Source organism: Castanea sativa, chromosome 11 (assembly GCF_040712315.1).
Source record: "Castanea sativa cultivar Marrone di Chiusa Pesio chromosome 11, ASM4071231v1".
Taxonomy (NCBI): Eukaryota; Viridiplantae; Streptophyta; class Magnoliopsida; order Fagales; family Fagaceae; genus Castanea; species Castanea sativa.
Genome location: NC_134023.1, coordinates 67,524,033 through 67,549,533, shown reverse-complemented (window position 1 = coordinate 67,549,533; position 25,501 = coordinate 67,524,033). Strand labels below are relative to the sequence as shown.

Below are 25,501 nucleotides of genomic sequence, written 5' to 3'. Positions count from 1 at the left end.
ATCAAAACAATGGTGCTTGAGTTAATCAATTTGCTTTCAAATCAATCAAAAAATGTCTTAACAATTGGAACAAATGAACAGGGGAGGGTTGGCCTTACACTGCTCAATTTTTTTTTTTTTAACTTATAAAAAATTTGTAATGTTTTTGACTCTTCTCACTTTTGAAATTAGATGTAGAATGAATCAAAATGAAAGGAGGTGCATGTATCTGGGCATATTCAAAACCATATGAAAAAGTGCAACAAGTCAACAGCTAAGGTGATTATCTTGTTTTGGGTTCATTCTTTTTTCCCTCACGTAAAATGTTCATTCTAGATATGATTCTTATATTAAGTGGGGACCCAAGAGGGAAGACGCATAAATCCACATTTGTTTGTTCATTTTATTGATTTCTATCTTTATATAAATTATAAAATGACACTTTTCTGTTGCATTCTTTAGGCGAAGTACACTCGGGAAGGCAGTACTCAATTTCAAGCCCTTAACTTCTTCAAAAAAGCTACACTCTCTTGTTGTTTGATGGTCCGGGGAAGCATTGGGAAGCCCAATTTCTTTCTTCGGAGCCGTTTCTTTTCCTGTCTCCTGCCTGAAATGGTGCTTTGCTTCCGGATCTTCGGAAAAATCAACTAAATAGATTGAAGTCTGGTACTTGTTGATATTTTGATAACATTTGGTGAGAGGTCATTATTTGACAACCACCATCTAGGAAGTGGTTTTATATTCAGGTATTTATTATTTTTTTTGCTTCAACTCTTTATTATTACTTCCTATTTATATCAACAAACAAAATATCCAGATATGGTTTTTTGGATTCTTACATAATTGCTGGTTTTTGTTCACTGTACAATGATAACTTAGTTTGGATTAAAGTATGGCTTCTGATTTTGAGTTTAGACATGCAGAAGTGCTGTGATAGATTTTACTTTATGCACAATATTTGGATAAAAAGTTAGGATCAATAAAATAAACATATAGAGTTATACATAACATAGTTTGTCATTTGAAAGGGGAGAAAAAAAATCAATTGAATTCTCACATCAAATGCGTAGTCCTTTTTTTTGTAAACCAAACTGACATGAAACATAATATTAGAAACTTTGTTTTATGTTTTTTTCCTCACTTTTTTGGAATGATTCCTGGCAGAAATTGGTGGGAAATGGTCCAAGACTGCTTGAATCCTTAATTGAATGTATTTTAGAAGGATGTTCTGGTCCAATATTACTACAGGTCCATTCATCTCCTTTAAATTAAGTTTTCTTTGTTTATAAATTATCCAAATTCCTCATGTTTTCCTTCAATTAGAAGTATAATTTTTGTGCAGTGTATGGAATATAAAAACAGACCAGAGTTTCTGATCTCCAAAGTGAGTCAATACTACAATTATGTAAGCCTCTAATGAAAAAATTGTTGGAAAATCTTCTTCTTCTTTTTTCCTTTCATTTATATGCTTATTTTCTTATGTTCTAAAACTTATTTCAGGACGTTTGGCATGGATAAAGATCACAACTAGGTGTAAACAGAAGAGTTGTTCCTTTTCAAGAACGGCTTCATTATTCTTGCAGCTGATTCCTTGGATATTTGACAACTCTTTAATGATGCTACTGAAAATTTTCAACCTAAACATGTAATTATTTCAACTCACTATATTTATTTCTTAATTAAAACAAGTAGGCCACGATTCTCAGTTTGTAGCTTTAGTTTCTGGAACTCACTTCACTCTATAACCATATGAATCATAAATTGAGTAATAAAAATCATGTTCTCTACAATGCAACTATAAATTTTTATTTATTTTTATCTCAGTAAATTGTTATTTGGGAACTGGGAAGGGAAAAAAAATTGTTTTTCACTTAGGTAGATGCTTCATAACACCAATATTATTGAGAAAAAAAAAATCTTGAGATCTAGTCAGTTGACCAGAGGGATTTAACGCCACTACTTTCTTACATTTGTGCATCTCCTTTCTAAGTTTACTTTGAATTTACCAAATACTGGCTCTCTTCATTCTTCCTTTTTGTTTCAGGTTTAGTGAATTTATCAGTTATTGAATTCTGTATGCAGGAACTTTGAGTTTGGAAACAGAAAGTTTTTAGTGAATTTACAGCAAATGCAAGATAAATAGGTGCATATCTTAGTCCTATCTTTATATATCTTATTACATAGATTAGGTTACATGGTTCACTTGTTTTGAATTTTTGGAAATTTGATTGCAAGATAGTAGAAATAGTATTATTTTCCTATCTTTTCCTTTTCCTTAAGTTAATTCTCAAACTTATTTTTGATAGGTTGAAGCAGATGAAGACTGTACCTTGGTGTTAGCAACAAGATTACTGCCTATCTTCAGTTAAAGTTCAATTTCAGGGTGACTGGTTCTTAGAATTTTCAGCCACCCTCTGTGAAACCTAAGCTGATTGCAAACATTTATGTTAGTGTAATTGTTTCAATAACAAAACAAGCTTGTTATGAATTTTTTTTTTTAATGCTTTTCAAATTGGAACCCTTTTACCTATATACATAACTGTACTTTAAAGCATCCATATGAACTTAATTATAAGAACTATCTTGAGAAATATTTTGTAGGGATTAAACATCTAGAATATGCCAATTATCAAGAAGAATCAGATAATCTGAAGAAATTTCTGTGGAAATCTGATGATGGGATGTATTGCTTGGATAGTTTCTGGATTTGAGAAGCTGATGTAGCTAAGGTACCAATTAAACTTGTTTATAATCAAATATTATGTTTGATCATAATCAAATTTGAAGAATCTCAAGTTGTGACATGTAAATATATAAAGAATAGGTAATGAACCTTATATACTTCTGTTATGTCTTTCCTATGCAGTTCTTGAGGCTGGAGATGAAGTATTTGAGGTACGTTCTACCTTGGCTGATACTCATCTAGGAGGTGATGATTTCAACAAGTTTGAAACAAGAGATATTAGTAGATCATTACCTTATATTCCTTGTTTTCTGATTTATTGTTATATGTTACTAAATTACACCCTTACATTCTATAATTTTAAATACAGAATAAACTTTAAGAAAGATGAAGGCATAGATCTTCTGAATGACAGGCAAGCTCTACAACGTCTCATAGAGACTGCTGAGAAAGCAAAGATGGAGCTGTCATCTCTTACTTAGACCAATAATATTAGGTATGTGGCTGTTTCTATGCCTTCTTTCTTTAAGTTGATCTCTCTCTCTTTGCCATAATCACAGAGAAAAAACATTTGCTTTTCCAGTTTACCTTTCATTATCGCCATTCAGATGGCCCAAAACACATTGACACCACACTGACTAGTGTCAAATTTGAAGAACTGTGTTCAGATTTGTTAGACAGGTATGCCTTTTTAGTAGTCATATGTAATATGATTGTATTTTTTTTTATCTCCATTACTTCAGTTTTCTTTCTTTTGATTTTGAACTCTCTTTTTCTCTCATTTGGTAGTCTAATTGCCTGCTTAAGTTCTCTGGATTACAACTCATAAGCTTTCGGCACCAGTTGAAATTTCCAAGAGAGATGCAAAGCTTTCCTTCAAAGATATGGATGTAATTCAACTTGTATCCCAGCTGTTTAGGAGCTGAAAAATATGGATGAAGTTTTTGTTCTTGGGGCTGTAGTTCAGGTTTGTCCCTTTCTTGTTATTATGTAATTCAACTTACTATTTTTTTGTTACTTTTATTTCCAGGCTGGTGTTTTATTGCTGGAGAAGTTAATGACATTGTTCTCTTGGATGTCTCACCATAGAAGGACTTGAAACTTTGGGTGGTGTCAACTTCACCAACTTCCAAATCAGAGGTGTTCTCCACCGCAGCAGATGGACAGACCAGTGAAGAGATTAATGTCTATCAAGGTGAGAGAGAGGTATTTATCTCTCTGAAAAAAAGGGTGAGAGAGAGTTTGTGAGGGACAACCAGTGCTAGCACCATGTCAAGTGATGGGGTATGCATTTGCAAAAACTTTTGAAGAGAGTTTGGATTTTGCTCAAACTAGATATAGCAAGTTTTAGTTCTTAACAGAAGGCATAAATTAGAATCTAGTGGTTGAGTACGTTTTGGCTAGAGATATTATTAGAATGATTTTGAATAAGCCTAAAACCCAAGTATCTTAGCTAACTATAATCTATTTATCTATTTGAGAAATAACTAATCATATATCAAGAAAAATTTAGACCGCTAGTGGAATATGATGCTTTCTTATATTATAGTTCTAGAACCATAACCATTGGCAGTGGCTGCGAATCCCCCCGGCCCCCCCCCCCCCCCGGTCCTGTTTATGTTCTAATTAGTGTGTAGACTGAAAAATGCTTTTATTTCTTTGTTTTTTTAACTTCAATTTTTTTTTTCCTTATAATTTATATTGTAGCACAAGGAGCTTCTTGTTTTTATATTTATTACCTCTTTCAATGATGTTACCATGTTCTACAAAGAACCTACATCTTTCTTTTCTTTCTGAAAACTCAGCATTTCAAGCATATATGTTTTTCGATTTTAAAAAAACAAAAAAAATGGAAACATTCACTTTTTTTATTAGTACCTGTAAACCTAACCTAATTATATTACTATACCTCATGTTTCTATGTACAAATTAAAAATGTTGTAGGTGGATAGGAAGGTTAAAGAAGCTGAAATTTTTGCAAAAGGAAGACCAAGGAAAAGAGGGATGCCATAGACACAAAGAATCAAGCTGACTCAGTTTTGTACCAAATTGGAAGCAACTAAAAGAGCTGGGAGACAATGTTCCTAGCTAGACAAGGAGAATGTAGAGGCTAAAGTGAATGAGGTCATGGATGCCATCATTGGTGGTCCTACCCAAGCCATTAAAGATGCGATGGCTGTCATGAATCAAGAAATTATGTAACTGTGGTAGTCAATGTTGATGTGAATTTGAATTGGTTCAGAACCTTAGGAACAAGTACAACGAGTCCATGGCTTAGGTGATTATCTTGTTTTGTGTTTCATTCTTTTTTCCCTTTGCATACAAATTTCATTCTAGATATGATTCACATTTGTTTGTTCATTCCAATGATTTCTGCCTTTATATAAACTACAAAATGACACTTCTTTGTTTATGTTCTTGATTTTGAATAAACAGAGTAATATCAATAACATTCTGGTGAATGATCATTATTAACAACTACCCTCTAGGAAGCTGTTTTATGTTCAGGTATTTGTTATTTTGTGAGCTTTAACACTTTATTATTACTACCTATTTTCATCAACGAACAACAATATCCAGTGTGGTTTTTGGGTTCTTATATTATGTCTGATTTTTGTTCATTGTACAAATAACTTAGTTTGGACATGCAGAAGTGCTGTGATGGATTTTACTTTAAGCACGCTATTTGGATACAAAGATAGGATCAATAAAATGAAAATTTAGAGTTAACCAATTGAATTCTCACATCAAATGCATAGTTCTTTTTTTGTAATATCACTATATTTGTTTTATCTCCATCACTTCAGTTTTCTTTCTTTTGATTTTGAACTCACTTTTTCTGTCATCTGGTAGTCTACTTGCCTGCTTAAGTTCACTGGACTACAGCTGCAATTAACTTTCTCATTGGCTTTGAGCTCCAATTGAAACTTCCTTAAGAGATACAAAGCTTTACTTCAAAGATATTGATGAGGTAATCCTACTCGCATTGGGATTTCTAATTCGTGCTTATCAATACTATGGTGCTTGAGTTAAATCAATTTGCTTCCAAATCAAACAAAAAAGTCTAATAAATATTCCAAAGTCAACAACAAAAAGGGGAGGGTTGGCCTTACTCTGCTCAAATCATAATGTTTTCATATATACATATACTACAAAAATGTTAATTAACAATCCTAATCCTTTTAGTAACTCAAATTGTAATGTTTTTTACTCTAATCACTTTTGAATTGGATGTAGATTGAATTGGAAACGCAGAATGAAAGAATGTGTTTATATCAAGGCATATTCAGAACCACATGAACAAGTGCAACAAGTCAACAGCTAAGGTGATTTCCTTGTTTTGGGATCATTCTATTTTTCTTCACATAAAAAAACAAGTAGAGCTCTCGATTTCTGATATTGTCTATTTTAATATTGATTGGAACTTGCACTAACTGTTGAGGCATCAATACTTATTTTTGTCTCTTTTATTTCTAGACTGGTGTTTTTTAGCTAGAGAAGTTATTGACATTGTGCTCTTGGATGTCTCACCGTAGAAAGACTTGAAACTTTGGGTTGTGTAATGACAAAAAATATCCCAAGGAAGACAACTTCACCAACTTCCAAATCAGAGTTGTTCTCCAACGCGGCAGATGGATAGACCAGTGAAGAGATTTTTGTCTATAAGGGTGAGAGAGAGGTATTTATCTCTCTGAAAAAAGGGTGAGAGAGAGTTCATGAGGGACAACAAATCCCTTGGAAGCTTTTGCTTAGACAACAAAACTGGTGCTAGCACCATCGCACAAAGTGATGAGGTATGTATTTGCAAAAACTGTTGTTTTGAAGAGAATTTGGTTTTTACTCAAACTAGATATAGCAAGTTTTAGTTATTAATAGAAGGCATGAATTAGAATCTGGTGGTTGAAAATGTTGTGGCTAGAGATATTATTAGAATGAGTTTGAATAAGCCTGAAACCCAAACTATCTTAGCTAACTATAACTAATTTATCTATTTGATAAATAACTATATATATATATATATATATATATATATATATATATATATATAAAGAAAAATTTAGACCATTTGTGGAATATGCTGCTTTCTTATATTGGTCTAGAACCATAGCCATTGGCAGTGGCTACAAATTCCCTCACCCCCCCCCCCCCCCCCCGCCTGCCCTTGTTTATGTTCTAATTTGTTATAGACTGAAAAATGCTTGAATTTCCTCATTTTTGTAACTTCAATTTTTTTTTTCTTATAATTTATATTGTGGCACAAGGAACTTTTTTTTTTTTTTTTAATTACCCATTTCAATGATGCTACCATGTTCTACAAAGAACCTGTATCTTTCTTTTCTTTCTGAAATCTCAGCATTTCTAGCATCTATGTTTTTCGATTAATAAATAAATAAAAATGAATGGAAACGTTCACATTTTATATTAGTAACCTAATTATGTTACTAAACCCCATGTTTGTATGTACAAAATAAAAATTTTGTAGGTGGATAGGATGGTTAACGAAGTTGAAAATTTTGCAAAAGGAAGACAAGGAAAAGAGGGATGCCATAGACACAAAGAACCAAGCTAACTCAGTTTTGTACCATACTAGAAGCAACTAAAAGAGCTAGGAGACAATGTTCCTAGCTAGACAAGGAGAATGTAGAGGCTAAAGTGAAAAAGATCAAGGATGCCATCTCTGGTGGATCTACCCAAGCCATTAAAGAAGCAATGGCTGTCCTGAATCAAGAAATTATGTAACTGTGGTAGTCAATGTTGATATGAATTTGAATTGGATTGTCTATTAGCTTTTTTCTGATCGACTTCTGTGCATGGACGGCAACTATTGTTTAGCCTTGAATTATGTTAGTGTTGAGAGAGAACTCTTTGATATAGAGTTATTTGGGTGTATTGGGGTTTGGGTTTGTGAGAGTGGATCTACACCACCTTTGTACTCTCCGTATTTGTTAGTGAAACTCTCTCCTTGTCACCGCCCGTGGATGTAGGCCAAAGGCCGAACCACGTAAATTCTTGGTGTTCTCTCGTGTGTGGTTGTCTATTTCTCTTTCATTCTTTTTTTTTTTTGCTCATAATAATTATTTGTTAGATCTTTCTAAAGCCATAATATTTTTATAAATAAAACTTATCCAGGAGTGCCATCTGAATACTCTTTCTTGCAACAGTCAATCTATAGTCAACCCAGCCAACTCGGTGTTGGGTTGCTTCTGCTATTCCACTCGGGATCAATTGGAAAAAAGCTAATGGCAATGATATGATCAATGCAAATTTCATAAATAGTGAGCAACTCTTAGAACTTCAATTCTGACCATGTATACTTGCATATTTTTTTAATTTTCATGTTAGTTTGTACCGGCTATGTTGATTTGTGATTTTGGAAAGTATGATGTGTATATTTTCAAATGTGATTTTGAGAATGGGTAGTTTTTAATGGCATAGGCAGGAGGTTTAGTCTCTTCTATGGCACAAGCAAGGCAAATTTCAAAGTCTTTTGCCAATATTGCCTATGCACTTGTCACCTTCTCAATTTTTATGAGCTCAAGATTTCTATGCAAGGAGAAGCCTGTGAAACCAATGGAACAGGGAGGTTGTCATCTGCAGGTCTCTATTGTTGTTTATGCTATATCTCAAGCATTAGAATAGAAAGAACGTTGGAGATAATTCATTATGGGTTAAAGTTTTATCTTCATTCTCATTCTTCCATAAACAATTCAAATGTTCTTCAATTGGTATTTTCCTCCAATCTTTTTTTTTTATTATTAAAGGACGAAAAAAAAATTGAAAGCATATTTCAAAGATAAACTTTCATTCATTCCTAAAATAGTCTTGATTCTATTTCGATCCCTAAAATATGCATTGTGTTACACATAAACAAAAAATATAACAAAAATAGATAGATGGGCATTATAAATTTTCAAGAACTAGAATAAAACCTCTTATATTTTAAGCGAAAGGAATAAAATATAGATTATATTTCAAGACCTTAAAGATTTTTTTTTTTTTTTGCCAAAAATTATATATTAGTTAATACTTTAAATTATCTACGTTCATATTATTTTCATGTCTAGAATTTTATACAAGTACGAAAGATTAATGTTTTTATTATCCTTTACATCTAATTGTTCAATTGAAACTCTTAACATTTTTCAGCAATTAAGCGAGGAGAGAGTCATGGAGGAAGCAGCTACCTAAGCATAGCTAGCCCCTAGTCTTTCATGTATAACAACACCACAAAAACAAGTGAGACAGAGAATGAGAGTGAGATCATGGGAGATGAGAGAGTTTTTGGTTTTTTTTTTTATTTATAAATATAAAATATTAAAATTTAAATATAGTTAGTTATTGTTCGGTCTAGTCCAGTCCTTAATGGGACTTGGACCAAAAACATATATGTATATATGGTATAAAAGGACAACAACTAAAGAATATACAACGCCGTGACATTTAGTAATGCACGTGTTCAGCACATGGAACCTATAAACAACGTCATGTTCATGGTCAAGAGATGTATTCATGTTCTCTTTTCTAGGTATTAAAGTATTCATGTTCTTTTTTTTTTTTTTTCCTTTTCTTTCTACACACTATAAAACATTTATGAAATATGTTCTTTTGGATATACACCACATTTATAAAATATGTTCTTTTGAATACACACCAGTATCAATTTTTTTAAAACTTTCTCCCCTCTCCCCATGTGTGTGTGTTAAAATATTTAGTATTCTCAAAAATAAAATAAAACATGGACATTTTTTTTTTTTGAGAATCATAAAAAAAATGTCCATGTTTTATATATAGCTTATAGCTTATAAGCATATTTTTGTACACTAATTAGTAATTGATGATTACAATGCAACATTTTGATACAGAATAATATCTAGTCCTTGTTAGGTTGCATATATGCGGACACATTTTTAAACGAAATAGATACACAATGTAGCAAACTATTAAAATCCCAGGTGCTAAACAAAATAGCAATCAATGTAAAAAAAAATTTCAAAATTATAATTGTTAAATATTAGCATTGATACACCATGTTGAATATGCTATTATGGATGCGAAAGCGAAAGCATAGAGTATAGAACACAATAACACAAGAGGATTACGTGGTTCAGCCTAACGGCCTATATCCACGGAGGAAACCCTAAAAGGCTACATCAATAATATATTAGAGTGTAGAACAAATCCTGTGTTACAATAAACCATAACATATGTATATATAGTAGACTAAACCCTAAACTAATAGACTTCTAGTACAAGTAGGAAACTTGGCTTGCACACAAAGTAGAATTAGGCTTGGGCTTATGCTAATGGGCTAATATATCTCTAACACCCCCTCTCAAATTCAAGGTGGAAGTTTAATGAAACCTTGAGATTTGATAAGGTTGAGAAGATCCCTTGAATGAAGTTTGGCTCTATAACGGTGGCTTGAGAAAGGCAATGGTCTTGCAGTGTTGATGCGACTTCTATCGATGGCATGACTATACCGGAGATATTTGACGGCAGCAGTAGAAAACCAAAGAAGATGAACGCAGCCAAGAAACACCAAGGAAAACAAAGATTGCTCTTAATACACCATAATGACAAAAAACCATGGCCATAGGAAGGCAGCTCTGATACCATGTTAAATATTAGTATTGATACACCATGTTGAATATGCTATTATGGATGCGAAAGCGAAAACATAAAGTATAGAACACAATAACACAAGAGGATTACGTGGTTCAGCCTAACGGCCTACATCCACGGAGGAAACCTTAAAAGGCTACATCAATAATATATTAGAGTGTAGAACAAATCCTGTGTTACAATAAACCATAACATATGTATATATAGTAGACTGAACCCTAAACTAATAGACTTCTAGTACAAGTAGGAAACTTGGCTTGCACACAAAGTAGAATTAGGCTTGGGCTTATGCTAATGGGCTAATATATCTCTAACAATAATGAAGATATAACTAAATCTCCTATGGTTCATCCAAGGCAGGTTTCTTCTGTCACTTCAAAAAAAATGTTCATAAATTGTCGCTTTGGTCTTCCATGCATTCAACAACTCAAAAGACCTATCAAGATGGTAGACTTTGGCATTACATGTTAGATTCGGCTTAGAAGCATGATCTTTCACAACCTATCCAATGCTCGCTACTACCATTTGAGAAGAAAGATTCATTAAAGCAAAATCTAAAACCATGAGAGAAAAAGAAAACTATTTTTCTAAGATCTAATCTATTTTTTCATTAAGAAATAAAATTTTTTAAAAAAAAACCATTGGTTAAAACTACACAATAACATATATGCCCTTTTGTAGAAAAAATTTGTAAACTAACGATACGGTGTTGGTCACTCTTAGAGTAAGGTGAAATCTAGAGTCCAATCCCAATCCAAATGAACCCAAACTTATTAAATATAAAGTGTAATTTATTTTTTTAATTTCTACTATCAAGATTAGTTTTTTGAATTTGTACAATGCTTTTTTATCTTTTTTTTTTTAATTTCAATTTGTACTACCATATACCTTAAAATGATCCTTGAATTTTGAGCCATTATCTTTGTCTCCGGTATTTTGAAAATCAATGCTCTGTTTATGAATGAGCTTAGACACTAAAACCGATGCTAGCACCATCACACCATGCCAAGTGATGAGGTATGTATTTGCAAAAACTTTTGTTTTGAAGAGAATTTGGTTTTTGTTCAATCCAGATATAGCAAGTTTTAGTTCTTAACAGATGACATGAATTAGAATCAGGTGGTTGAAGACGTTATGGCTAGAGATATTATTAGAATGAGTTTTAATAAGCCTGAAACCCAAACTATCTTAGCTAACTATAATTATTTAATCTATTTGAGAAATAACTAATATATATATATATATGTCAAGAAAAATTTAGACCATTAGTAGAATTTGTTGCTTTCCCCCTTTGTTTTTGTTCTAATTTGTATATAAACTAAAAAATGCTTTTATATCTTCATTTTCGTAACTTCAATGATGCTACCATGTTCTACAAAGAATCTACATCTTTCTTTTCTTTCTGAAATCTCAGCATTTCAAGTATCTATGTTTTTTATCTTTATTTTTTAAAATGGAAACATTCACATTTTTTATTTGTACTAGTAAACCTAACCTAATTATGTTACTAAACCCCATGTCTGTATGTACAAAATAAAAATGTTGCAAGTGGATAGTATTGTTAAAGAAGCTTAAAATTTTGCAAAAGGAAGACAAGGAAAAGAAGGATGCCATAGACAAACAGAACAAGCTGACTCAGTTTTGTACCAAACTAGAAGCAATTAAAAGAGGTAGGAGACAATGTTCCTAGCTAGACAAGGAGAATGTAGAGGCTAAAGTGAATAATGATGTCAAGGATGCCATTCTGGTGGATCTACCCAAGCCATTAATGATGCAATGGCTGTCCTGAATCAAGTAATTATGTAACTGGGATAGTCGATGTTGATGTGAATCATGTGACTTTGAATTGGGTTGTCTGCTAGCTTTTTTCGGATTGGCCTCTTTGCATGGACGACAACTATTGTTTAGCCTTGAATCATATTAAGAGTTGAGAGAGAACTCTGTGATATAGAGTTATTTGGGTGTAATGGGGTTTGGGTTTGTGAGAGTGGTTCTACACCACCTTTGTACTCTCCATATTTGTTAGTGAAACTTTTTCCTTGTCGTCGCCCATGGATGCAGGCGAAAGGCCGAACCACGTAAATCTTTAGTGTTCTCTCTTATTTATGGTTGGCTAATTTTTTTTTAGGGATTTTTTTTTTCCTTCATAATATTTGTGTGAGATCTTTCTAAAGGCATAATATTTTTATAAATAAATCTTATACAGGAGTGCTATCCGGATAACCTTTCCCGCAATAGTCAATCTATAGCCAGTCCAGCCAACTCAGTGCTGGGTTGCTTCTGGCACTACACTTGGGTCATTTAGATTAAACGAAAAAACAACCAAATGGTGATAATCTAATCAATGCAGATTTTACTGATAGCAAGTAACTCATAGAATTTCTATTCTAACCATGCACACTTGTGTAATTTCTATGTTAGTTTGTACAGCCTATGTTGCTTGTGATTTTGCAAAGTATGGCTATGGTGTGTATATTTTCAATTTGATTTAGAGAATGGTTAATTGTTAATGGCATAAAAGTTGGCAGACGATTTAGTCTCTTCTATGGCTAGTATGTATGCATGTATGTATGAATGTATATATATATATATTTTTTTTTTTTTTTTTTGCTGAATAATATGAATGGATCCAATAACATTTTGAATGGATAATTTTGAACGGATCCAATAACATTTAGGGTGTTGCCTTCAACAAAAATGATGTAGTCCAAACTCCAAACCAGCATATAATGCACTAGAAACAACCAAGAGTGTCGCTTCGGCTTCAGCCCCAAAAGGATCACCTTTTACATCGATCCTAGGTTCTTAGTCCATGCATGAGTGATGTTGCCTAAATGGTTTCGGCAAATTGCAGCAAGTTATACATTGTTTCACAACAGCGTCTGATTTTAAGGTCAAGAGGATTCTAACTTTCAAATATGTCACAAGGTTTGTATTTGTAATATCTGGCCTATAGTATAGCTTTCAAAACAATGTTAATTAAAGTGTAATATCTTAAAGCAGCCCCCATTTAAAGTTTTTATTTTTTTATTTTATGTATAATAGATTGGGCTAATAAGATCGAATTGTGAAACTACAAATTGATAGCATTTTGAAGGCACAAACAAGCACATTTCAAGTCTTTTGCGACCATTGCATATGCACTTGTCACCTTCTCAGTTCTAATCAACTCAAGATTTCTATGTAAGGAAGCAGCCTGTAAACCAACGGCACCTGGAGGTTTTAATTGATTATCTCACTTTCTACTTTGATTCTCATTCTTAAGATTTAAAAGGTTTTATTTCTGTCCACAGAGTGAAAATGTTCTACATCTGGTGTTTTCGTGAAATCTTGTTAATTTCTTTTACATGTTTTTAAAAATATCATATTACAAAGATGAAGTTTTCATTTCTAAAAAAATTGTCTGGTTTCTATTTTGATTCCCAAGCTATGCATTTCGTTCAACAGACAGATGGAAAACATAACCAAAACAGATTGATGAGGGACATTATAAATTTTATGGGCAAATTTGAAATGTAGAATCCTAGCTAGATTATATTTCAAGCCAAAAAGAATATTTTTGCCTAAATTATACATTTATCAAGACTCGAGTTTAATCTCCATTCATATATTTTTCATGACTAGAATTATACAATTAAAAACGGCTAAAGTTTTTATTACATTTTGCACTGAAACGTTCATTTTAAAACTCTTGCCATTTTTGAGCTAGTAAGCAAGGAGAGGACGAGAGAGGAAGCTAATCTTTCATGTATAACAAGTAATATAAGTGTCTGTAAACGCTATTGATTTTAGGGAGCTCTTAACCCCATTTACATCCCGCAAGATGCAATGTCCTCAAACAGCAGGAAAATTCAGATTAGAATACAAAAGACCTCAGACAATGTTGCCCAGAACATGTCATCACAGGTCCATATTGACAAGAATGGAAGCCAGAAAAAACAATTATATAAACAGTTCCAAATATATCACTGTTGGTGAGGGAACCATACAGCTAGGTAACAGCACGGCTATTTGCACGTCCATTACTAAAAATAATTATCCCATAAATAGACAGCTGATGAGAACTCTCTCAAACATACCCATCGAATGCATGACGATTTTTATTACTTTGATAGAAGATGCACCTTGATAAATAGTATATCATGCCCAACACTCCATGTTCTGGTCCCCTCCAGCAATAAAATCTGGAGTTTATGATAGCATTGAGAGGTTCAGAGAAAGTGACTAAAAAATGTTACATAAAAAAAATAAAACAATTTCTTCATCTTGACTTTTTCCTGTTGTTTTTTTAATCATAAATTAATTAAAAAGAAGTGACATGGAGAAAGAATTCCTAGGATTCACAGATTTGTAGAAGAATCTTGAAACCTGATTTGTACAGGAAATGTAAATCCTAACAAAAGCTTATGACCTATAATAAGCTATTACTGCATTCATTTGGCATGAGTTGTAAGAATCACCCAATAGTTTCATGCCAATCCAAGTTAACAATATAAACTTAGAAATAAGAACCAAACATCAAGTCCAATACCAAGGTCAAACCCACAACTTTGTTACTTTTTGTGTAAGGCACTTGACATTGCACCAAAACCCAACCTCTAAATCACTTTGTTGGACCAAAAAAATACTGAAACCTAAAATTCCCAACACCCATAACAGGTAGAATCAAACATCTCACCATTGAAAGGTGAATAAAATACAACTAGGAAGCAGAGGCAATGGAACCAAAATATATATTTGTAAAGCAAAGAGACATTGAAGGTCACCTCTGGGGTCCAACTGAGCAACCATCAACTTACACAAATCTTAGAAAAGTATATAAATATCTCTATTGCATCATACCTCAAAAACAACTGGAGTGCCACACTGGCATTTGAAAAGAACTCAGCAATTGAAGTGGCGCATGATTTCTCCATATCAATAGATATCCTGCAATATGAATACAGGTTCAAGCAATTAAGAGATTTTTTGCAATTGATGAAACTGGTGCAACTGATAACCAGTTTTTTGGCAAAACCACAGTGCTAAGGTGGTATTATTAGTTCATAACCATCAAGACAATCCTTTAGATTCAGTGAGTACGAGAGCATGCCATCATTGAAAACTTTCCTGATGGCCAACAAAGCCATTATTTGTCAAAGACTGATATTTTTTGCTCAATATACCTAGCATATCAATGACTGCTAATGCATTCCAAGTAGAGTTAAGGTAAAACCCTTGCACCACAGGTACACAGTATACAGATTTACTTTTATTTACTAGTTTGAGCTATTGTTGGAATAAAAAATTTCCTAAAATTAAGGAACATCAAAAAATTAATCCACATGTCAAGTCCCAATGTACAAATACTTGTACAGAAAGCAGAATCCAAGTCATAACTTCATACTTACTCTAGACTATAAAACAGCATCTGTTCACCTTATACGCATGTTACCAAGGAACTCTGACAGCCTGGCAATAACCAAAACTCAGTGAGCATGGGAGTATGAAATTCTTTAAGGGAAAAAAAATGGACCGAGTAGAATAACAACAAAAGGTACAGACAAAACCTAATATTTTTAGCTATCACAGTTTCTCCATCTTCAGACCCAAGATGACGTAGAACTACCTCCTCTAGACGGCCATCTCGATATGCATGCTGCAATAAGAGAACATACACGCAGAAAAACCTAATGAGGCTCTGAACTTATTACATTGCATGCAACCCCCATAACCAAAATAGGGGAAATAAAAGGCAGATGCATATACTTTCAAGCTGAGAAGGCTCATAAACCTGTATAGAGAAAAATGATGCAGCACAGACAATGAGTACATTTGTAACATGACATACAAGTCACAAAGATGAGCCTTCTGTAACAACCCGTATTTGCAAACAAACCACTTCATAAAGCAAGTCCACAGAACCCTTTACTGAAGGTTTTTAAAAAGAAGCTCAACAAGCTTAGTAACCCCTCTTCCACTCATGGGAAAGAAATATAACAAATATAACATTATACACCGCAGTGGTAATCACTTCACCGGCCATGTTTGTCAAATGTCTTAAAATATCAAACTGTAAGGAGTATAAACTCACTAAAAAGAGAAAATGTGTAAAAGGAAAACCTTCAAAGAGGAAATTGAAGTGTACATGTCAAACTACAAGGAAGTTCTTTGCTTGCAAAGTATCTAAGCAAACTGAGCACCATTAATGACAAACATAAAATTATTATGTGCTCCAGCAATCAAATATCTACCAAAGAACCTACACTTCCAGGCTTATTGACATCAACATTGGATAATGCCAGTAATCATCCCAAGCAGAAACAATCTAACCCCAGCAGGGAAACCAAGATATCAATTATAAATAATAGTATCTTGTCATAATATAGAGTTCAAAAACTACAAGCAAGTCTTTCTGCTGATGCAAAGAGTAGTAGGCTGACAAAATGCCAACATGGCAATGTTTAGAAAATCCCCACAGACAATCAACAAAGTATGATAACTTACGACAAATAGTGCTTTTGCTTTTTCTCACATGATTTGAAATGCTCCTCTCTTTCCTCAGGTCTGAAATCAGGTCTGAAAGGATGCAAGCAATGTTTTCCACATGTGGGAACCTTACTAAATGAAAATTAATGGGCAGATATAATGAAATCAAGCTGAGATCAAAAGATTTACGTTATGTGGAGGATCCTTCCAATCATGTAAAAACTCACAATGCTCCCCTTTCAGACACGCCCCATGAGCAAAGAACTTGCAGAGAACCTTGCTGGAGCAAGAAAAATCAAAGATCATAAAAATTCCAATCATCTTTAACCCCAAAAATTAAATAAATCAATTAATTTCCATAGAACCCCTACCCCACCCAATTTAGGTGTCCCATAGAAAAAAAAAAAAAATCCTGATTACAAAATCTTCATTTCAGCTCCCAAATTTTCTTTGCCACCAAACAAAAGTCAGAAACTTCAACCCAAAAAAAAAAAAAAAAAATTTTCTTAAGAAAATTTTTAAAATACATCAAAGTTACATGAATTGATCTTCCTCTTTAAGCCCGTTAATAATTCCTCACAAAAGGTAACCCCAAAAATAAATAAATCAATTAATTTCTATAGAACCCCTATCCCACCCAATTTAGTACGTTGATCCAATAAAAAATACTTATCTCAATAATCTAGGATGCATACTAATCTACCAAAAAGGAGGACCATTCTAATATGTGAAACAAAAAGGTGAACGCCGTAGGCCATGTTCACTAGCATGTGGAAATGATAAGAAATTTTAAGATTTCCAAACTTGTATATCTAAACTAGCCCCTTGTCTTTCATGTATAACAACAACACAGGAGAGTGTGTGTGTGTTTTTGGGTTTTTTTTTTTTTAATATAAAATATTAAAAATTATATATAGTAACTTTTCGTTCTGGTCCAGTCTGGGACTTGGACCGAAAACCTATATGGTTGCGTTGGATTTTTTAAAAGCCTAAAAGGGCAACAACTAAACAAAAGAACAAACGACGCCATAATGCAAAGCGTGTTCAGCATGTGAGACCTGTAAACTATGTTGTGTACTTAAATGAAGCACGCGATTAGCACATGAGCTTCAGTGCTGATCCTCTTACTAATAATTAAATGACTTTATTAAACATTATCTATCATGATAAATAATGTTTAATAAAATCATTTAATTATTAGTATGTTGGAGATAATTTGAATTTGAATCATCTGATGTTTTATATCATAAGAAACTATTACTTGTTAAAAATGCTTATATTGTTAATCTTTATCTCATTCTCAAAAAAAAAAAAAATTATCTCTATATATTAAGAAAGTTCAGAAAGTTAATTATGCTTTCAGAAAATTTCAAAAATATCCTTAAGCTAATTAGATAATCTTTATTTTTAAAAAATAAAATATATGGTTAAAATTGTAATTCAGCAAAATCTATTAAAAAAAATACCAGAGAAACTTTTTTTTCCTAAAAATTAACACTTTCTTTTTAAATATATCTCACCCAAGTGGGATATATTTTTTCTTAAAAACTAGCTCGCACTAAACTTAGGAATTTACTCTATTTCAAATCTTAAATTTTAATCTCTTAAAAATCCCTTTCTATGTAACCTTACTAATAATAGAAAAATTCAAAAGGAAAAATTACATTAAATTCAAAATAAAAAAGAGTCTTATTGCACGTGTGGAGCGCGTGTGATGAGACTAGTAATATTTTAACTATTAGTTGACTAATTAGAGATAGGAATTTTGGATCAATTATTTGATACTATGATATATAAACAATGCTTAAAAGCCAATATAGGTGTCCATTATTCCGATATTGGTGTCCTACAAGGTCGTGTAGGATGAAAATGGCAATGTGAAGCTTGAGTGTTCGGCCATAGGCAAGCAATTTGCAGCTGAGGAGATTTCTGCACAGGTATTAAGGAAGCTTGAGGAGGATGCATCCAAATTTCTAAATGATGAGGTAAGTAAAGTAGTGATCACAGTACACTGATATATTGGACACGTGTCCATAATAAAACTCATGTCTGAATTTCAACGTGTCTAGTACACTGATATATTGGACACAAGCATAAAATGTAAATCATTTTGAAAAGAGTGGCAATGAGAGACAATGTAGACTTTTACTGTTGGAGTGGAGAGGCTTGGGTTACAAGTTACAATCTCTAAACTTATTTCGTTACAGGCCGTGACACACTCCCAATAATGAAGCATTAAAATGTTAAACCAGTAATAATGGTCTTATTATGGTAATGGTCCATATCTTCATTTTGAAGTATCACGCTACAAATTTGAACGTGGAAAAAATTATATGGATGTATTATTGTGTAAATAATTTTTTGGGGAGAATGGAAAATGATTATATAATTAAAAACCCCAAAACAAGATGTGGGTTACCTACATCTACACAAAAGAACCCTATGAAGTTTCACTATTTCCTAAGATTGGCTTTGGGCTTTTCTCGCACAATTTAGATAAAGGATGAAAAGGCCACCCAAAATGCCCCTCACAAATTGCAAATACTAATTCGTGAAAAATTAATTTTATTAAATCTATATCGTCATCACTTTTTTGAGTCATGGGGCAAAGCTATGTTTTTATTTAAAACCACATACATTAATTGTTAAGGGTTAACATCGTGTTGGTAATTTTAATGCGCAAAGTTTGAATTAGAACGAATCATATTAATTTTTTTAATTTCCCTTTCACTTTTTGCATATCATCATGCATTCTCAATCTAATGTACCATTTATATTATACTATACTATTATTAGTATTAATATATCTCCATTAGTATTAATATATCTCCATTAGAAGGTATGTAATTGTATTATGTCAGTGGTTCATTCTTCATACTCTAATTTTTATTTTTATTATATTTTACTTCTTACTTCTTTCAATTTTTCTAGCATACGATATTTAAGTTGAATGTAACTATTAAAAGAAATTTCTTTTGCATATGGGCTTAAATTTTCAAGAATTGTTTTTAGTGGAAATTGGAAAATCTTAGCTCAAAGAACATTATTAACTCATATTTCTTGAATAAAAAGGCTTAATTTCTTTCAATTTGTAGGTCAGGTTGGATTAGATTTGTAGTATATATTTTCAACTCAATCGGACATTTGAGTTTTGAAATCTCCAAGGTCCAAGCTAATCCAATCCATGTTACCTTTAAAAGCAACCCAACCTGGGTGAATTGGGTTAGTCTCACCTGTGAGACCTAATAAAAATAATTAGGTTTTTATTCAACAATTTTTGTCTTTTAATTAATTAATACTTACAACAATTGAGCCCAATATATTCCTATTTCTTCAAAACTAAGTCTAAAAAAGTACCAAAATAAATTAAACTATTTCACTCTAAAGCTTAAACTAAATCCCAAAATCCAGAATAAATCAAACTAATGAATTAAAAAAATACATTTTTTAAAACTATTAATAATATTGATTGGGTTAGATTACTTGGGTTAAAAATCACTAATCCAAATCCAAGATATTGGGTTGGGCCCAATTAGGGAGTCCAAATTAGCCAAGTTGTTGGGTTGAACGAACCGTTCACATTCTCTAGTTCTCTTTTACTACTATGATCTAATGACCAAGAGATTTTCTATTTTCAATCTAAAAAAAAAAACAAAAAGATTTTTTTTTTTTTTAATCTTTATTCATCCCATTCCTTGAACCATGTCACAAATGCGAAACGAGAATGCTAGAAATAGTTCAAAGTCCCAAGCTTTCGACTCTCTAGGCGCTTCCTTATTGTTCCTTCCAAAAAATCCACCCCTTCTACACATTCTTAGCGAGTGACAGAACTAAGCAAACCCAGAGCATTCCGGAAGTGCCCACATGGATATCTCGCTGTTATTACAAAACCCAAAACACTCTTTGCATTATCACACAAACACAAAAAGTTGAAGTCTTTGCAAATTGCAAACCCAAAATGGCAACTTTAACACCAACCCATATCCACTTCTATCCTTCATGTTCCCATAAGCCAAGAAAAACACTTGGTGTACCATAACCAGCTCAAGAAACTTGTTCTTGGGTCAGCAACCAAAAACGAAATGGAGTAGTTGTAGTTGTAGTAGTAGGAGGAGGAGAAATGGGAACAACAATGTGATGGTGTGTGAGAAAGTGGTTGGTATTGACTTGGGAACAACTAACAGTGCAGTGGCAGCCATGGAAGGTGGGAAGCCAACGATTGTGACTAATGCTGAGGGGCAGAGAACGACACCATCTGTGGTGGCGTACACTAAGAATGGTGACAAGCTTGTTGGGCAAATTGCTAAGAGACAAGCTGCGGTGAATCCTGAGCACACTTTCTTTTCTGTGAAAAAGGTTTATTGGGAGGAAAATGTCTGAAGTTGATGAGGTTGGTAAATTTATCACTTTTATTATAAGTTTATACTGTAAAGTTAGTATTTTAACTTGCCCATTTGTAAATTGGAGGCAGAATTTGTAGATTAGAGACAGAATTTGTATTTGGATTAGTGTTCACTAGAGCTTATAATGTGAATTTTAATGATCTTTCAACTATTAGTGTGCTATTTGGAGACAGGAGCTTAGGATTGCTTTGTTGGATACCATGACTTGTTCCGGTATTGTTTGATCAAAACCCAATTTTTAGATTAATCTTGAATGGTTTTTTTTTTTTTTGAATCAAGCATATATTATTATTATAAATGACTGTAAGTTTAATAATTTAAATACTAGTAGATTATAGATAGGATTTGAATTTGGATTAGATGTTGCTTGTTATGCAATCATAATAAACTATCACTTAAATGGTAAATTTTGATAATGTTGTATTCTTATAACCATTAGTATGCTATCACATGTACAGATATCATGATAGACAATGTTTAATAAAATCATTTAATTATTAGTATGTTGGAGATAATTTGAATTTGGATCATCTGATGTCTCATATCATGAGAAACTATTACTTATTGAAAAAGCTTAAATTGTTAATCTTTATAATATTTTAACTAGTAGTTAACTAATTAGAGATAGTAATTTTGGATCAATTGTTTGATACTATGATAAATTAGTGTGAATTTAATCATTTAACCATTATTCCAATATAGGTGCCATACAAGGTCATGCGGGAGGAAAATGGCAATGTGAAGCTCGAGTGTCCGGTCATAGGCAAGCAATTTGCAGCTGAGGAGATTTCTGCACAGGTATTGAGGAAGTTTGTGGAGGATGCATCCAAGTTTCTGAATGATGGGGTGAGTAAAGCAGTGATCACAGTGCTAGCATACTTCAATGATTCGCAGAGGACAGCTACGAAAGATGCAGGTCGCATTGCAGGGTTAGACGTCCTGCGAATAATCAATGAACCTACTGCTGCTTCGCTTGCTTATGGGTTTGAGAAGAAAAACAATGAGACCATTCTGGTTTTTGACCTTGGAGGTGGTGCTTTTGACGTTTCAGGTATGCCAATTGCTTTGTTACTCCTCTTATTGGATTGTTGTTGTTGTTGTTGTTGTTATTGTTGTTATTGTTGTTATTGTTATTATTTTTTTGGTAAGTTAAGTGCACACCCTGTTGAAAAATCTCACCCGTAGCTGTTATTATTATTATTATTATTATTCTTTTTATTATTGTTATTATTGTGGGTATTGTTGTTTTTGTTGTTCTTATTGTTGTTATTTTTGTTATTATTGTTATTATTATTATGTTATTGGTAAGTTAAGTGCACACCCAGTTGAAAAATCTCACCCGTAGCCCTTTTATGAGAGGAGTAAGACAGAGTTCATGACTTTTTTCTTCTCTCCTGCTAATTGACCTCATATGTTTGTTTTTACTTATTTTGTACAGAATTTTCCCTGTGGATTGTAGTCAGGCTGTTCCATTTGCACATGCAAAGTAGAATCTTTTGGGTTATCCCCTATGTATTAGTTAAGTCACCGCCTCAAATGCTGTTAAATTGGAGGTTTACAAGTTACAAGTCACTCATTCAATGTGTTATAATTCAATGAGTTTGACAAATATTAATGTTTGAAATTCTTCCCGGCTTGACTATCGAGAGAAAGGGGTATGCAATAACACAAATGAGATGACTACATGTGTGAGTGATTCCTCAACATTTTGGTGTGCCTTCTATTCTTGTATCTATTCCTATCTGTGTTAGGTATTAGATAACATGGATGCATTGTTGATAACTTACATGCTTGACCATAGGTTAACAATAACAGATTTCCTCTCATTCACTGTCTTTATTCATTTGTTCTTTGGGGGATGATAAGATCTTTAGCCAAACCAGAGGAATTCTTCGGGGTAGATGACGGAGAACTAGCAGCTTTGCTGCAAACTATTCCTTAAAATTTAGGTACAACTCCTTTGGTGTTGTACATTGGGTTCCTCAATGCAGTTCAGCTTGATGACTGCATTGACCACTTGGGACTTCCAAAAATAGAATGAGCCCCTTTGGGACTTATGGCCTGTTTGGATGGAGGGGGAAAGAAGGAGAGTAGAGTAGTGTTGGCTAACTAATTTTGTGTTAAATCTACTCTGCTCTACTGTACTCTCCCTCCCTCTCCCTTAATCCAAACGGACCATTATTGTTGATAAAGAGCAACTAGCAGCTTGGCTGTTAGCAAAAGAACCAATTAAAGCTTCCGTCATCCTCTACAAATTACACACACACACACACATATTATATATATTTTTGACACAACCAAATTGCAAAAAACAAACCAGGACCAATCAAAAATAATCAGCATGCCTCAAATTTTCTCATGAATTGAGTCAGGACTTCTCTCAATAGCATTTTGGGATTTTTGGGCAATGATTTGAACGTTTTAATTGATTTTGCTATGCCCTTTAATGTAATTTGAAATCAAGCATTTTTTTTTTTTTAGGAGAAATTTCTGAAATGGATTTCTTGTACAGGAACTTCTTGGTGTTAGTGTCTTTAGATAAATGTTGGCCAATCTTTACAAGGCATAGTCATTTTTTCTAGTTTGTGGGATTATACCGTTGCATGAAATATAGCTCAGGTTCAGATGTTGTTCTTTCAGCTGCAGTTTAGAAGCTCTATTTATAGTGTTGTAAAAGGTTTTACCTATCTTGTTGCATTGGCATCTGCTCCCCAACTGTAATTTTAAGTATTATATAAAGGTATTATGTTAGGGAAGATTGCCAAAAAGGAATCGAGGAAAGTCTTAGACTCTTAGGAATACATATGAAACAAATTAACAAGCACAAGGTGGTAATGTGACAATCCATACATGTGTCAATGAGCATCTGGGAAGCACGGGTGCGGCGTTTGGGCCGCCGCACCCGCGTCCGACGCGGGGACGCGCGCCGCTGCCTGCGCGTCCATGCCACGTCGGACATTAAAAAAATAATTTTTTCGGCGCGATACGCGCCGATTCGGGCCGACATGCACGAAATCAGGCCGATTCGGCCAGAATCGGTCCGTATCGGGCGCAACACCAATACCGGTTGATATTGGCGAAATCGGCCGATACGGCCAAAATTCTAAAAAAAAAAAAAAAAAAAGTGCAAACGGTGCGTTTGGAAAAAAACAAAAACCCTATAGCTCTCAGCCAAAACTCTCATTTCTCTTCAATTTTCAGTTTTTCACTCAGTCCGCTTCTGCTCTTAGCCGACCCAGCCCTCTGCCTCTTCAATCTTCATTTTTCTTGCGCCTCTCTCCCACTCTCTGCCTTCACTCTTCAACTAGGCTCTCTCCCATTCTCTACCTTCACTCTTCAGCTGTGCTAGTCTCATTTTTCAGCGCTCCACTTCGTCTCTCTTGCTCTCTGTCTCCTCTCACTGTCAGGTATCATAGCTCTCACACTCACACTCTTAGTTAATTGTTAATAGATGATTTTTTATTTAGTTAATAATTATTATTACTCATTGTGATTTGTGATTGTGTTGTGAATCTGTGATGAGCTGAATTTTTTATTTTTTTTATTTTATTTTTTGTGAGTCTTGTGACACTAGCTGATTTTTTGTGAGTCTTCGAACATCATGGAATGTTTATATAATGGAGTTGTATTCTAGTTATTATTTACTATTGTTCTTAAATTTGGTATATGTTTATGTAATGTGAAAAAAAGTATGTTTAGCAATATATTAAAAATATAAATAAAAATATTTTTAATAATTTTTTAATCGTCGCACCCGCCGCACCTGCACCCTACTTTTTCAAAAATTGGCGAGTCCCGCACCTGCTCCTGCACCTACACCCAAATCTCGAAACGCACCCATGCTTCATAGATGAGCATTTAGTGAACATGTATTTTGTGATTCCTGAGATTCAATCTTCCAAAAGCAGTTTTATAGATTAAAAGAGTGACTTGGACCTTGTGATTTTGAAACATCTGATCTCTTAAAAGGTTTTTGATTTAACACAACAGTAGTTAGGTAGCATACAATCATTTGAACACTATGCCCTTTCACTACTTTTACCTTTTTTTTACCATTGCTATTGAATCCCGGTCCTTTAATTCAATTAAACAGCATGTATAAGAGATAGTTTTACCAGAATTATGAAAATATGGACTATAGTTTTCTAAAAATAGCACACTAATACTCATCAGATGTGATCTTTCACTTGTTTTCTTTTGGTGCACAAGGAAATTGGTAGTCAATGATTGTTGTGGTCTGTTATGTTTTAAATCTGCAGTTCTTGAGGTTGGAGATGGAGTATTTGAGGTACTTTCTATATCACGTGACACTCGTCTAGGAGGAGATGATTTTGACAAGGTTTGA

General features: G+C 33.3%; 1 protein-coding gene, 1 long non-coding RNA gene and 1 pseudogene across 5 annotated transcripts in view; 2 read left to right on the top strand and 1 right to left on the bottom strand.

The window, feature by feature from the left end:
* LOC142617791 (putative disease resistance protein RGA1) overlaps positions 1-7,686 on the top strand; it is a 75,872-nt gene extending 68,186 nt beyond the window's left edge. The window contains exons 3-20 of the mRNA XM_075790760.1: positions 172-258; positions 442-725; positions 1,144-1,227; positions 1,322-1,384; positions 1,480-1,624; positions 2,062-2,122; positions 2,286-2,708; positions 2,846-2,874; positions 3,033-3,158; positions 3,246-3,343; positions 3,452-3,629; positions 3,752-3,857; positions 4,607-4,940; positions 5,099-5,170; positions 5,516-5,633; positions 5,900-5,988; positions 6,140-6,456; positions 7,146-7,686. The gene's annotated coding sequence lies outside the window, so the exon portion shown is untranslated. The remainder of the gene's footprint in view (positions 1-171; positions 259-441; positions 726-1,143; positions 1,228-1,321; positions 1,385-1,479; positions 1,625-2,061; positions 2,123-2,285; positions 2,709-2,845; positions 2,875-3,032; positions 3,159-3,245; positions 3,344-3,451; positions 3,630-3,751; positions 3,858-4,606; positions 4,941-5,098; positions 5,171-5,515; positions 5,634-5,899; positions 5,989-6,139; positions 6,457-7,145) is intronic.
* Positions 7,687-14,011: 6,325 nt separating this feature from the next.
* Positions 14,012-17,592, bottom strand: LOC142617800 (uncharacterized). 4 transcript variants are annotated; one of them, XR_012841049.1, is made up of 6 exons: positions 16,943-17,592; positions 16,772-16,831; positions 15,835-15,923; positions 15,676-15,736; positions 15,128-15,214; positions 14,012-14,469 (listed from the first exon to the last, which is right to left on the bottom strand). It is a non-coding gene; the product is annotated as an uncharacterized LOC142617800 (long non-coding RNA). The 4 variants fall into 4 exon arrangements; XR_012841048.1 differs by having other exon boundaries at positions 16,772-16,843; positions 16,943-17,591; XR_012841051.1 differs by having other exon boundaries at positions 16,800-16,843; positions 16,943-17,591.
* A 3,015-nt stretch (positions 17,593-20,607) lies between these two features.
* On the top strand, positions 20,608-25,501 carry LOC142617004 (stromal 70 kDa heat shock-related protein, chloroplastic-like; annotated as a pseudogene).